The sequence below is a fragment of the Macrosteles quadrilineatus genome, unplaced genomic scaffold (assembly GCF_028750875.1).
Source record: "Macrosteles quadrilineatus isolate MER2022 unplaced genomic scaffold, UCM_ALF_1.0 Scaffold_4__1_contigs__length_99947679, whole genome shotgun sequence".
Lineage (NCBI taxonomy): Eukaryota > Metazoa > Arthropoda > Insecta > Hemiptera > Cicadellidae > Macrosteles > Macrosteles quadrilineatus.
Window position 1 is genome coordinate 75,433,944 of NW_026542597.1, and position 14,024 is coordinate 75,447,967.

The window sequence follows — 14,024 nt, forward strand, 5'->3', positions numbered from 1 at the left end:
CGAAACACCCTGTATGGAGTGGTTTAATACACTTAAAACTAGTCCCAATTGATTTAAAATAACTAAAACCATCGAAAACCACACTTCACTCGACCTTAAACGTAAAAACAAAATTATTCAGGAACAAGGGCCCTTCGGAACAAAAAGGGCCTTAGGACACCCAAAATTTTGGGGACTCATCGGATCTTCATTTCTCATATTATTAGTAACTCACAGGTGAAATTTCATTAATGTACAAATTTTGTTGTTTATAAAACCCTATTTTACCTGTACTACTTTGTACATAATTGTCCTATCAGCACAAAAGCTGTTAATCTATATATTAATTTGAAACTGTTTTTCTTTGTCATAGCTAAATTGAGAGAACGGCTGGGCGTAGAAACTCGGTAGAGGTGTCTAAAGAAAGGTCTTGGTCTGTAAATGAGCCATCAAAAGAGAAACGTGGTAAATTCCCTTGGGGCTCTGCCCCAGTGGCCTTTGAATTCCCATCCCATGTTATTCTTATGGAGGAAAAACTGGGCTTTTGTCCCAGCTAATTTTAGAGTACGGCTGGGCGTAGAAACTTGGTAGGGGTCTCTAAAGAAAGGTCTTGGTCTATAGATGAGCCATCAAAAGAGGAACGAGGTAAATTCCCTTGGGGCTCTGCCCCAGAAGCCTTTAAAGTTGCCTCTTCAAATTTGTTTACCATATGCATAATTCAACACTACTTTTTAATGAAACAGCTGTTAATATTTAAATTGTGATTTATTGAATTTTTCAAAATGAAGTACAGTATTAATTTGCAATGGGTTTTTCTGATTTTAAAATTGATTTTATTCTGCATCGTGTCATGTTTTGCAATATAATGTTCTATTACCAAATCAGTGGAAAATCGTAATATCACAGTAACTCTTAAAATTATTTCTTAAGGGGTTAACTTATATCTATTGTATGGCTTGGTTTCTGCTTTTTTTTACCACTTCTTGGAGATTGTACGTAGGTGATATTCTTTGGCGTATTGCATCTGTCGACGAAACTTGGGTTGGTGAAATTATTACAATGGAAAAAAACCAGAAATCCTGGACAATTAGATATAGGCTAAAAATAAAACTGAATAAACACTGCTCTACATTTCTTGAGCAATCATTGAAATAACTGATTTGTAAACAATGGAAACATAGAAAAAGTCATAGAACACAACCAAGCCGAAGAAATAGAAATAATGGTTTTTTTTCATTTATAATCGTTATCATAGACAACCTAATGCGGCTATGAGAGGGAAAAATTTGTAGAAAACACTAAAAAAACAAGATCAGCTTTTTGAGAAAAGATAAGACATTTACAAAAGATTTTGATTATATCTAACTGTTGAGTGGATCGTAAGTATTTCCATAATCTTCGTGAGTCGACTGTAATGCTTCGCAATTGCTCGAATTCGAGCAACAGGTACACTAGTAATAATAAAGGGAAAAGTGCTTGGGTAACAAGGGGAATTAAAGTGTCGAGTTGGAGGAAATTGGAATTGTATAAAATCTCTAGATATAATTCGAGTCCTGCTTTTATGGAGTATTTTAAGAATTATAAACGGGTGTTTAGAAAAGTAGTTTCTGCAGCAAAAAAGTTGTATAATGTTAATTTAATAAAAGCAAGTGACAATGTAACTAGAACAACTTGGAATATTGTTAAAAAAGAGTTAGGGCAATGTGTAGAAGATCAGTAGTGTCCAGTGATAAGAATTAATGGGGAGGTGGTAGTAAAACCAATATCAGTAGCTAACAGTATGAACAATTTTTTTACAAGCGTAGCAAAAGATTTTCATTCTCATGTTTCTTTTTCAGAATCTGTTAAGAGCGCAAAAAAGGCATCTTTAAAAGTTCCTAATTCTTTCAAGTTTCAACCGGTATCAGAATCTTTTGTCTTTTCATGTATAAAAAAACTCAAAAACAAACCATCTACAGGATGGGACGAAATTCCAGCACATCTTATAAAATCTTTAGCTCCTTGTATCTTAAAACCTCCAACTCATTGTATCAATATATCACTGTTAGCAAGGCTCTTTTCCAGACAAATTAAAATATGCACAAATCAAACCAGTATTTAAAAAAGGCGACTCCCATGAAATATCTAACTATTGACCAATCGCTCTTTATTTGCCAGTCATCTCAAAGTTGTTTGAAGAGGCTGCTCTATCACAGCTAGTTCCATTCCTTGAAACAAACGAATTACTCAACAAAGATCAGTTTGGTTTTAGACAAAATAGGAGTACCTCAGATGCTGAGCTTATTTCTGATACTGTGGAGGCCCTGGATAGATCCCAGAGGGCAATTCGTGTTTTCTGTGATCTTTCCAAGGCCTTCGACTGTGTGAGGCATGACATTCTTCTGGAAAAACTTAAACTATATGGAATTGTTGGTTCTTCCTTGGCCTGGTTCAAATGCTATCTTCAAGGACGTTATCAACGAGTTGTCATCAAAGATAAATCTAACATTAAAAATTTCTCAAACTGGTGTCCGGTTCTTCATGGTGTTCCTCAAGGGTCTAAAGTTGGACCTCTTCTTTTTATTCTCTACAAAATGATCTAGCTGCCACATTGGATTCCAGAATCATACAATTTGCTGATGACACCACTGTGTTGGTCAAAGCCCCATCTGTTGCCCTAGCGTCTATCAAAGCATCGGAAAATTTGAACAAAATAGAACTTTGGTTAAAACAAAATGGTCTTCATCTCAACTGTTCAAAAACACTTACTTCATTTTCACAATCCACAGTTAAATACAGAAAAGGTAACCATCAGCTTGGATTCTGGGGAACAAATCAAGGCTTCAGAAAACATAAAATTTCTGGGTTTGTATATGAATGAACATTTAAAATGGACAGAACATCGATTTCAGGTGACTAAATCATTAGCCAAAGCTTTGTTTGGATTAAGGGTCATCTTCAAAACAATGGGACTAAATGCTGCTTTGACTGTTTACCATTCCTATTTTATGTCCAGAGCTTGCTATGGCATTATTTCTTGGGGCAGCTCTCCGATCATAGATGGGTTTTTTATTCTTCAAAAAAAGGCCATAAGAGTTTTAACTGACACTGCACCTCGTACTTCTTGCTGTCCTCTGTTTGTACATTTGAAACTATTAACAATTCATGCTGTGTATATATATCAACTTTGTATATTTGTTAAAAAACACTTGACCTCATTCTCATCAAAAAATCACCAACATCCATATAACACTCGACATAGAAACACTCTTCAGTTCTCTATCCATAAAACAGTTATTTATGAGAAAGCTCCTTTTAGGAAGCTATTTAACCACCTCCCTAACCAAATCAAATTGACAGAAAAGATGGATATTTTTAAAAAACTACTTAGGGAACATTTGGAACTACTTTGTCCTTATTCAGTTGATGAATTTTTTTGTAACTAACTCTTTTTGTTATATTTCAATCTTCTGACCTTATTTTTTAATATATTACTAACTACAATGAAATAAAATATATAATATAATGTATTTTGTTGTGAAAAACTGACGTGTCATATGTTTACTGGTGATGTATCACAATTATGTAAATTCTATGTGACAAATAAACATTTCATTTCATTTCAACATTTCATTTCATTTCATTTCATTTCTTGGTTGGTCCTTCGCAATCATTGTTCTGAGTAAACTTCACGTCTGAGATTGTATAAGCAGTTCTTACAAATACAGTAGACTCCCTCCTATCCGAACTACTCAGGACCGTAACCAGTCCGGATAACGGTTTTTTGGGCAAACCTACGTCCCAAAAAACTTGTTAAAACGGACCGTTTAGATGCATACTGTATACAGTATTTGACTTAAATTTAGGAGAGCATTGTATTTACACACGTGATCACTGGTCCCAAATCTTTCCCACAAGAACAGTCGTTTTAGTATAGGCCTATGCTGATAAAAATTTTCCGGTTAAAGAGATGTCATTTCCGCTGAGTGTAGTCCGATTAAACCGATGTCCGGTTAAAAGGTGTCCGAAAAAGAGGCAGTCTACTGTATGTCCTTCAAACATGTATTCATGGCTTTGTAACACATCTCTTTGTTTTTGAAATTGCTGGCAATGTGTCCAAACCCAAGGCAACAAAAACATAGCTTGAGTACTTAATCCTAGACCCTGTACACATGGGAGCGTTGGAACGCGCGTTTGGAGTAGAAGGGAGTAGGTTTTGTGTATGTTTACTGTTTACTTCTATAATACCTTATAGTAATTACGAGGTTCTCTTCTGTTGAAATCCAATCCATAACAATGCTCTCACAATGTGCTACTAGACTGGCTTTAAGGCTACGTACACATGGGAGCGTTGCAACACACATTGTAACGCGCTTCAGATAAGCCTTTGCGTACACATGACAGCGTTGCAACGCGCGTTTGAGCAATTGTCTCATGGCACGTCCCGGAATAGCCATAAAAGTCGAAAAGGAAGTTTTTGTTTGGGATTTGTACCATATATATCAAGAACGAAAACAAAATGAAAATACCTCTGTTGCAGCTTAATTTAATATTTCAATTATAAAATATTAAATGAACTTTTGGCCTTTGTGGACATCAAAATGAAAAAGTAAAGCGGTCCTGGGTAACCATGCCGGGGAAAATTCCCTAAGAACACTTGGGACATCCAATTTTACAAGAACATTTAGCTCGTATGTTTGTTTTACTTTGTAACCTAATCGAGGATATGAAAATAAGCTTTTTAATTACCAAAGCATGCTCATTGCTTCATTTAACGAAAGTTAAAGTCTGTTTAGCACTTTGTGAGAGCATTGTTAGGGATTGGATTTTTCAACAGAAGAGAACATCGTAATTACCAAAAGGTGTTGGATAGCATAAGGTAGCGGGTTTGTTCTTAGACCTGCAAAAAGCATTTTATTCAATATCACATGATATATTAATTTCAAGGCTTTTAGTACCTTGGGTATAGATGGGACTGCCTCAAATTTGCTTAAATCTTATCTCTCTCACAGAAAACAGTTTTTTGAAATTATCTATCATAACCGTAAAAACTATAAAATGCCTTGTCAATCTTACACTGACTTAAAATATGGGGTTAGTAATGGGGTTCCGCAGGGATCCATTCTGGGGCCTCTTTTATTCATTATTTATTTAAGAGATTTTCCGCAACTCAGCAATTTAAGTAAACTCTGCTTGTATGCTGATGATACCAATTTTAAAATCGTATAGCCTCAACAAATGAAGAATTAGAAAGCAAGGCAAAATCAGACATGTGCGTTTTAAATGATTTTTTAACTTCCAAAATCTAAATCTCAATGTGGATAAAACAAGTATCATAAATTTTCAAACTCAACCAACCAGAAATCAACGCCAACCGATTATTAAATTTAATAATAAAACCATTGAAGTTAAGGATAGTACTAAATTTGTAGGATTGATAATACAGTAGAACCTCTTTAATCCGAACCCCCGTGATCCGAACGTCCACTAATTCAATTCAATTCAATTCAAAACATCTTTATTCATTAGTATATAAAATTGTATATACAAGAATGGTGTCAAATTCATCATTACATAAAATATAAACACAAATAAAAGACAAATACAATACACAAGAACAAAACAACAAAATAATACAGTCATCTCTCAAGTAGGTATAAAACAAAAGCATACTTCAGTGAAAACAAAAATATAGTTCAGTGAAACAGCAATAGGCCTAAAACATTTTAAGTCAATGCTGTTATTGCTTAGCCCAGAAATCTTTGAATTTATAGAGAGCATTTTGTGTCAAATGTAATTTTAGAGCGTTTTTAAATCTGTTGTCATCTGTTTCATTTTTGATTTTTATTGGTAATTGATTAAAAAATTGTATTCCAATGTATGATGGTTTTTGTTTAAATATTTCTTTTTTATGCTTTTTAATTTGGAAATTATATCGGTTTCTTGTGTTGTAATTATGATTATCGACATTTCTAGTAAATGTTGAAATATTACGTTTAACATGAAGAACAGTTTTGTAAATATAAAGGCTATAAACTGTCATGATACCCAATCCAATAAAATGTTTTTTACAGTGTGCATCAAAATCCAATTTAAGCATTGATCTTATTGCATCTTTTTGAAGATGTAAAATTTTTTTGAGGTTAAAATTTGATGTTGCTCCATATACTTCAAGACCATACCCAATATGGGTATGGACCATTGAAAAATACATTGATTGCAATGTTTTGATGTCACAAAAAGGGGACAATCTCTTCAGAGCAAAGACTCCTGAACTAACTTTTGAACAGACCTCTTTTACATGATCTGACCAAGACAGTTTTCTATCCAGTAGAATACCAAGGAACTTTGACTTTTCAGCAAGGTCAACAGTATTAAGGCAGTCTGTTGGTTCTGTGTCATTCCTTGAATTACCATTTTTACAAGAGAATTTAATTATTGTTGTTTTATTTTTATTAGTTAAAAGGTTCAAGTTACTTAGTCTTTCGTTGACTTTGTTTGTTGCTAGGGATAATTGATCAAAAACATTACTTCTATTGCTACTAGCTATCGTTAGATTAATATCATCTGCAAAAATACAAAATTTGTTATTTAATGTTAGATTTGAAAGACATTCTGGTAACTTTCCTAAATACACAAGGAATAGGAATGGTCCCAGGACTGATCCCTGGGGAACGGAATATTTAATTAATCTAGTTTTTGACTTTATTTTAAATAATTTATTGCCATTGAGGTGTTTAGTTTCCACATATTGCCTTCGACCTATTAGGTATGATTTTAATAAAGCTAAATCTTTGCCAATTATTCCATTAGAAGTTAGTTTTTCTAGTAAAATAGAATGGGATACACTATCAAACGCTTTAGTCAGATCTAGAAATGCAGAAACAGTATGGTCACCTTTGTCTAATTTATCCACAATATGTTCAACAAAAGCTATGACTGCAGTAATAGTTGATTTATTTTGTCTAAAACCATGCTGTTCCGAATCTAATAAGCTATTTTTTTCAAAATAATCAGTTAGTTGCATCAACATACACTTTTCAAAAAACTTTGATAATGATGGTAGGATTGAAATAGGTCTGTAGTTGGCAGGATCGTTCTTGTTGCCCTTTTTAAATATTGGAATAATTTTTGAGATTTTTAATTCTGTGGGAAATACTCCAGATATCAAAGAAGCATTTATAACATGCAGTAAAGGCTTAAGAATTGCTCTTTTTGAAGCCTTAATGACTTTTGTTGGGATGTCATCGTATCCAGATGACCACTTGTTCTTTACTGAATTAATTATTTTATCTAACTGTTCCTCAGATATAGTGTGAAACTTAAATCTAGACTTATCAGCAATAACAGCATTGGACTGCTTGGGGCTATCCCCAAAGGAATCTTTATTAGTCAAATTTGGAATTATTGTGCTGTCAACTAAGTCTGCATAGTAATCATTCATTATGTTGACAACTTCCACAGGGCCAGTAACGGAATTTCCATTATGTTTTAAAATAATCTGGGATGGTAAATTAGCAGAATTTCTTCCAAGTTCAGTGTTGATTAAATTCCAAGTAGTTTTTGCTACATTTTCAGATAAAGTGATTTTATTGTGAAAGTATTGTTTCTTCTTTTCAATTATGAGTTTTTTTAACCTTCTTTTTTGCTGCTTTATGTTCAATTTAAATGTCACATTTTTATTTTTCCTTTTGTTTTTACAAGCGTTTAATAAGTTTTGCCTTTCTTCTTTGATCTCTCTATCTATCCAATTCTTAAATCCGTGTTTTGTACGAACATTAGTCACAGGAAAATTCTTATCAAAGTAAAACCTTAGAATATTGTAAAAAAATGTAAATTTTTTATCAATAGGGGTTTGGTAAAGTTGTGTCCAGTTCTCAAATTCTAAATCTTTTATAAAACTATTAATATTATTTTTGCTAAAAATCCTTTTTGATTCCAATAATATTTTAGGGTTATTGGATTTTTCTTTACTCATAGTATTTATTGTGAGCAATTGCCCATCATGATCTGAGAGTGCAGTTACTAAACACAGCACTTTAATATAGGCTTTGTCAATGTTAGTAATAAAGTTATCTATTGCTGTTTCACTTGTATCTGTAACTCTAGTTGGTATGTTTACTGTATAGTACATGTTGTGCAACTTTAATAAATTAACAAAATCTATTTTTCTGTTATCTTCAGACAAAATATCTATATTAAAATCACCACCAACGCAAATATTATTATTAATATCTCCTAAGCAATGTAAAAGTTTATTTAAATGTTCTAAAAAACGATCAATATTCCTAGATGGGGTTCTGTAAATACCAGCTAAAATAAATTTTACATTATTTGTTTTTACTTCTATTGAACAGGATTCAAAAACTTTATCAATATTTAATTCGTCTATGCATTTACCGGTAATTTTTTTGCATTTAATCACATTTGAGACCATTATCATAACCCCACCTCCTTGGTTATTATTCCTAACATAATAACTAACTGTTTTATAGCCACTAAGTACAAAACTATTTATCTCATCTATTGTCAATTTGTGTTCTGTCAAGATTATAATATCAGGTTTTAAATCATCAATAGTAATTTTTAATGAATCTATTCTGCTAGATAAACACTGTATGTTTTGGTGGAAAACTGTAATTTTAGATGCTGAATTGTTGGTGGTGTTAGTTATTTTAAATCTTTTGTTCCAATCCTGCTTCTTAAAAAATAATTCTTACTATGAACATCATTATCCCCGATCAAAACATCAAGCTCTGCATTACAAGTAGGCGCAACACTCACTTCACCTTCACTGAGCACAGCACTTGTTGTTGATGTGTGTGCAGGCGTAGGTGCATCTCTCTGTGTGGATTTCTGGTCAGCCTGTGTTGATTGTTTAATCACCTCGCTGTACTGCAGTTCACCTGGTACCACTGGAGGGCTGGCTTGATTGGGACAGGGGATGCTCGTCAGATCATCAGTGGTTGTTGTGGTGGCGTCATCAGAAGCATTTGCTGTGCCACTAGTTTTTGCAGCAATATTAGTATTGGTATCACCAGAGCCACCTCTAATGATGTTGGCAGGAGTGCTGGTCGTAGCAATGCAGCTGGTGCTTGGTGGCAGCTGTGAATTCCCTGTGTTTTGTGTCTGGTCAGGCCACCCGCGCCAGGGCGAGGAATCAGACATCAATGAGTCACTGGCATTGAAGCAAAGAGTGGCAGGAATGAGCTTTGCTGATGGTTTTAAAGATTTCTTGAGTATTTCAGCTTTAAGTGATTCTTCAAGCTGGATTTTAAAATTATGGTGGCTCAGTCCGTTTCTCAAACATCTTCTTGAGTTTTCATTGTATGTAGCAATGATAACTGCAGCATTAGTCTTCTTTTGGAACGATATGATACTAGATACAAAAGTTTTTATTTCCACATTGTCCCTTATGCATCCAATAGGGGAACAGTATAAAGTTTCGTAGTTCCTGCTTTTAAAATCTATAGTGAGCTCTTGGAAAGCTTTCACATAGTCAATTAGTTTTGGTTTGTCATAGTACTTGAGCTTGGTTATTAGGCTGTATATTCCAGCTCCGTTATTAGCTTGTTGGTGTGCTAGGTGGCTGGCAACACAATCCCAAACTGTAGGCTTCCCGAATTGGTTCTTAAATTTAACGGCAACTCCAGCAGTCATTTGCCTGTCGTGACCAAAATCACCTGATATACTGTGGGCAAAAGCTACTTTCTTCTTATTACAGTTGTTCTTCAGTGTAGTTGCCATGTCTTGATCAATTACTGTTATTATACTGCTAGGCTTAAAGGGTGTTTTATCTGGCTCTGGCAATATTTTTTTATCAAAAATGAGATTGCACACTTTTCTAGCTACGATTTTTTCCCCCTTTTTGTTAATATGGTAACCTTGTCGTGTATGATAAAATTTTTCCAAGAGATGCAAGTCCAATAGCTTTGTATGAGAATTTGTATGTACCAATGCTCTAATCTTGTTATTTATTTCTGAAATTATATTATGCTGTACCTTATAATTGTGTAGGTCATATCGGTAGGGTATTGTGGTTATTATAAGATTTGTGTTTTTTAAATTGACAATTAGACTCTCTAGATTTTTTATTATTGAATCTGAAGTTTCGTTAAGGTCTTTCATTGTGTGGTGAAGCTTCACATTGTTTGATCCCCCAATCAAACAAATCCAGTCATTTTCTGTATATGACTTCAAATGTGACATAGTTTTAGTTTTGTTCACCACATATTCAAACGAAGCTCCAGGTGTTATGTGTCCAAACACATTAAAAGTCTCATTAGTGAGGCTGGTCACATGGCTAGCCAGATCTCTCCCCTGACTATCAGCCACAATTGTTAAATTATGTTTTTTTGTCTTGCTGGTCAATTTGATGTTATCTGGCTTGACTACTTTTGCAGGCTTGGGTTGTTTTTTATTTGGAATTTTTATATTAGTAGATGTACTCAGTTCGGTCGCTGCTGATAGTGTGGGGGGGTTAAGGTCTGATTGAGTGCTTAATATTTCAAAGGGGTTTTTGGATACAATAACCTCATTTTGCTGAATGTTGCTGCTCACATCACAATGTGTAGGCGTGAAAGGTTTTCGTCCTCTTGGGGTAACTGTTGTCCATGGGGTTTTACTCTCTTGGGAGGTAGACTCTTTGCTAGCAACAAGTTTCTCAGTATTGCAACAAAGTTTGTTGTCCAAAGGCTGTAAGGTTTGTGCTACATTGTTATTGCAAACTGTTTCACTTATTAGTGTAGGTTTAAGTGCTGTCAGTATCTTGGGGTATTTATGGGATTTGTCAAGCATGAAATTCATGAAAAATTCACTGCTCATTGCAAAGTGATTACTCAGTACATAGGCTATATGGGATCGTTTGGAAACTATGTCTGATTCAGTGAGTACAACATTTTGGAGGAAGTCTAAGTTGATAGTTTCCTGAGTTATGATGTCATGCACAATAGACTCTATAAGCCAGCAAACAAAAACACCACAGTCCCATGTATTTGACTGCTGAGGTCCATGCATTTCAATAAATTCGTAGTTCAATGCATTTTCTCCAATGTAACCTGAGATTTTATCTGCTACTTTCTTTGCAGATTCTAAATTATAACTTTTGCTGGAGTCAAAATAGTGATATTTATTTACTATTTTATTGTAAATAAGAAGGCTCCAGTGTGAACCACTAGTGTTGTTTTCTAAGGTAGTTACTTGATCAGAATCATTGATTACCATGATTAATATTTTCATTTTACTAATATGCAAGGGCTCAAGCAAATAATGAAAATCTTGACAGTTTTTAACACCATTAAGGATTAGTGGATTTATTATGGTACAGTCCTTTTTGTAAAGGAATTTGTCATCCAACAGTTGTAAATATGGCTGGAGAGAAATGTCAGACAGCCACTTTTTACCAAGCAACTCCTCTCGAATCCGGTCTTGGCTATTCAAAACATTGTCATTGTTTATAGTGATTACAGAAGAATCCAAAGTTTGCATGGTTAAGCTACTTGTTAAATTGTCAAAACTAAAGGATGTATTTGTTGCTATAGATGTGTCAGAAGGTGCGGGGCTTAGATCAGTATTAGAAGTTTGACTGTCATCTGAACTTATATCTGTCGGAAGCTTTTTTGTAGAAAAATTAAAATGCTCTATTTTCAGTTCCAGTTTATTTTCGGTAATGTACTTAGTCAACTCTTTTTTGGATCGAAAAACTTTTCCTTTTGGCGACACCACATGAATATCTATTTTTCCTTTGGATAATCCTGCTTTTCTCACAACTTCTTTTCTTTGCCATCCTTTAGGAACGCTACTCCCATCCAAACAAATCATTTCATAAGTAGGTTGTATGTCTTTCAATACAATTAAGAAATTGATATTTTATTTTAAGAGGAAAAATGCAAGTAATATTCTTGCATCTGATTGTTTTAACAATTTTATTTATTTAATAAATTATTATTTATTTATTTTTTTTGTAATATTTGTATAAAACAAATCAATTTAATGTGTAAACTTAAAGGTTCAATTTACAGTGCAGATAACAAGTAGTTGCTGAGATATTGTCAGTAAAGGTAAACAAACTTGCAAGTAATTAGACGGAACTGAACCTTGTCCTTGTCAGAGATAAGCAGTGCCGGCTGTGCCGTTCTCAATATCCTTGTGACCAGTCTTATCATGAGGGATTACCTCATCGGTCAGAATTTATCAATGTTCCAAATAGTTTAGTGTAATCACTCACCCTATTTATCACTTTTCTGTAAGAAGGTATGTAATAATATACTCTTAACACTTTTTTCTTGAGAAAAACACTGTGTAGAGATACAAAACAGACTTTATTAAGGAGCAAAATCACAGATTACTGATACTGTCAGCCATCTTGGATCAAAAAAATCCGAACACCTCATTGCTGTACTTTATACACAGTACAGTAGTTCTATATTGTATACTGTATTTAATGTACATTACTGTTTATTCACTATGTTTACTACTGTATTAAATAAAAACTGTATTTTACTTTATAAAGCATTTTTTTACTTTTCCCGTAGCAATTACGATCCATTGTAGCCTTGTTTTAGCTATTGTTATGTAAAGACAACAATATGTTCTGTAATCCGAACTATTCAATAGTCCGAACTACCCCCGGTCCCAATTAGTTCGGATTAAAGAGGTTCTACTGATAAAAGACTAAATTGGAACTCTCATGTTGAAAAAGTACTTTCAAATGTTTCTTTCGGATTATATGCCTTAAACTAGATTAAAAACTATTGCGAAATAGAAACTTTGAAGGTACAGTAGTTTACTTTTCATACATACATTCAGTGATTTCATTTGGGATTTCCCTGTATGGCTCAACCAATAAGAGAAACTTAAAATCTAATCTATATTAAGAATGCAAAAAAAGCCATAAGAATAATTTACAACCTTCCACCTAGAACTTCTGTTAGGAGAAAGTTTAAAGCAGAAAATATAATGACAGTTTTCGGTATGTATGTTTTTGAAACAGCGGTATCCGTTAAAAAAGATTTCATGAAATAGAGCTGGTTGGAAAGAAACATGATTATCTTACAAGTAATCAAATCGAGGCAAGTTAGCATTAAGTCCTCATAAATTGCGCCTTTTGAAAAGAAACCCAAAATACGCCGAAACAAAATTCTTTAATAAACTTCCAAAGGACATAAATAACAAGCAGAAGTAAATATCAAAAAAATTCAAAGCAAACATAAGAAATTTCTCATTTGCAGGGCTATTTATTCATTTGAAGAACTGTAATTGACTTCTCTTTCCCTACTAATCAAAGTATGTTTTAACTGTTAGTTCTTTGTTATTTTACAATTTTCCCTATTTACTATAAGCATAGGTATATATTTTATTATAACTTTATCATTAAGAAATGAGACACTGTTCATGTATATATTCCTAATGTACTTGATGAATAAAGACAATTTGAATTTGATATAGAAGTATTCAGTAAACATACAATAAAACCTACTCCCCTCTACTCCTAAATGCCCGTACAACGCTCACATGTGTACGGTCTTATTAGATGTATTTTGATTTTGTTTTCGTTCTTTATACCTATTGTACAAATCCCAAACAAAACTACCTTTTTGACTTTTATGACTATGCTGGGACGTGCCATGAGACAATTGCTCAAACGCGCATTGCAACGTTCCCATGTGTATGTAGCCCTAACCTTACCCTGCACTTCCCCTATCCTATCTTAATTTTTCCCTTATATAGTAGATCCCCATAGGAGACCATTCCCTCGTTTATGCAATTCCTAGTTTAACTCCTACTAGCTGTTACCCACGGGCTTCACCCCGATTGACTTCATCAGTTAAAACTATTGATTGGTTAAGTTAAGCTGAAATAAACAAAACAAAATACATTAATTCAAACAAATAATCACACCTGATTTTTATCTATATATATAAAATCCAATGTATGTTTGTATGTTTGTATGTTTGTCCTTTATGGACTCCAAAACCGCTCGACAGATTGTAATGAAACTTTCAGGCATGATTAAGCATTATTCAAGGATGGTTTGTGTGAAGTTTGGTGCAGATCCGTAAATAGGG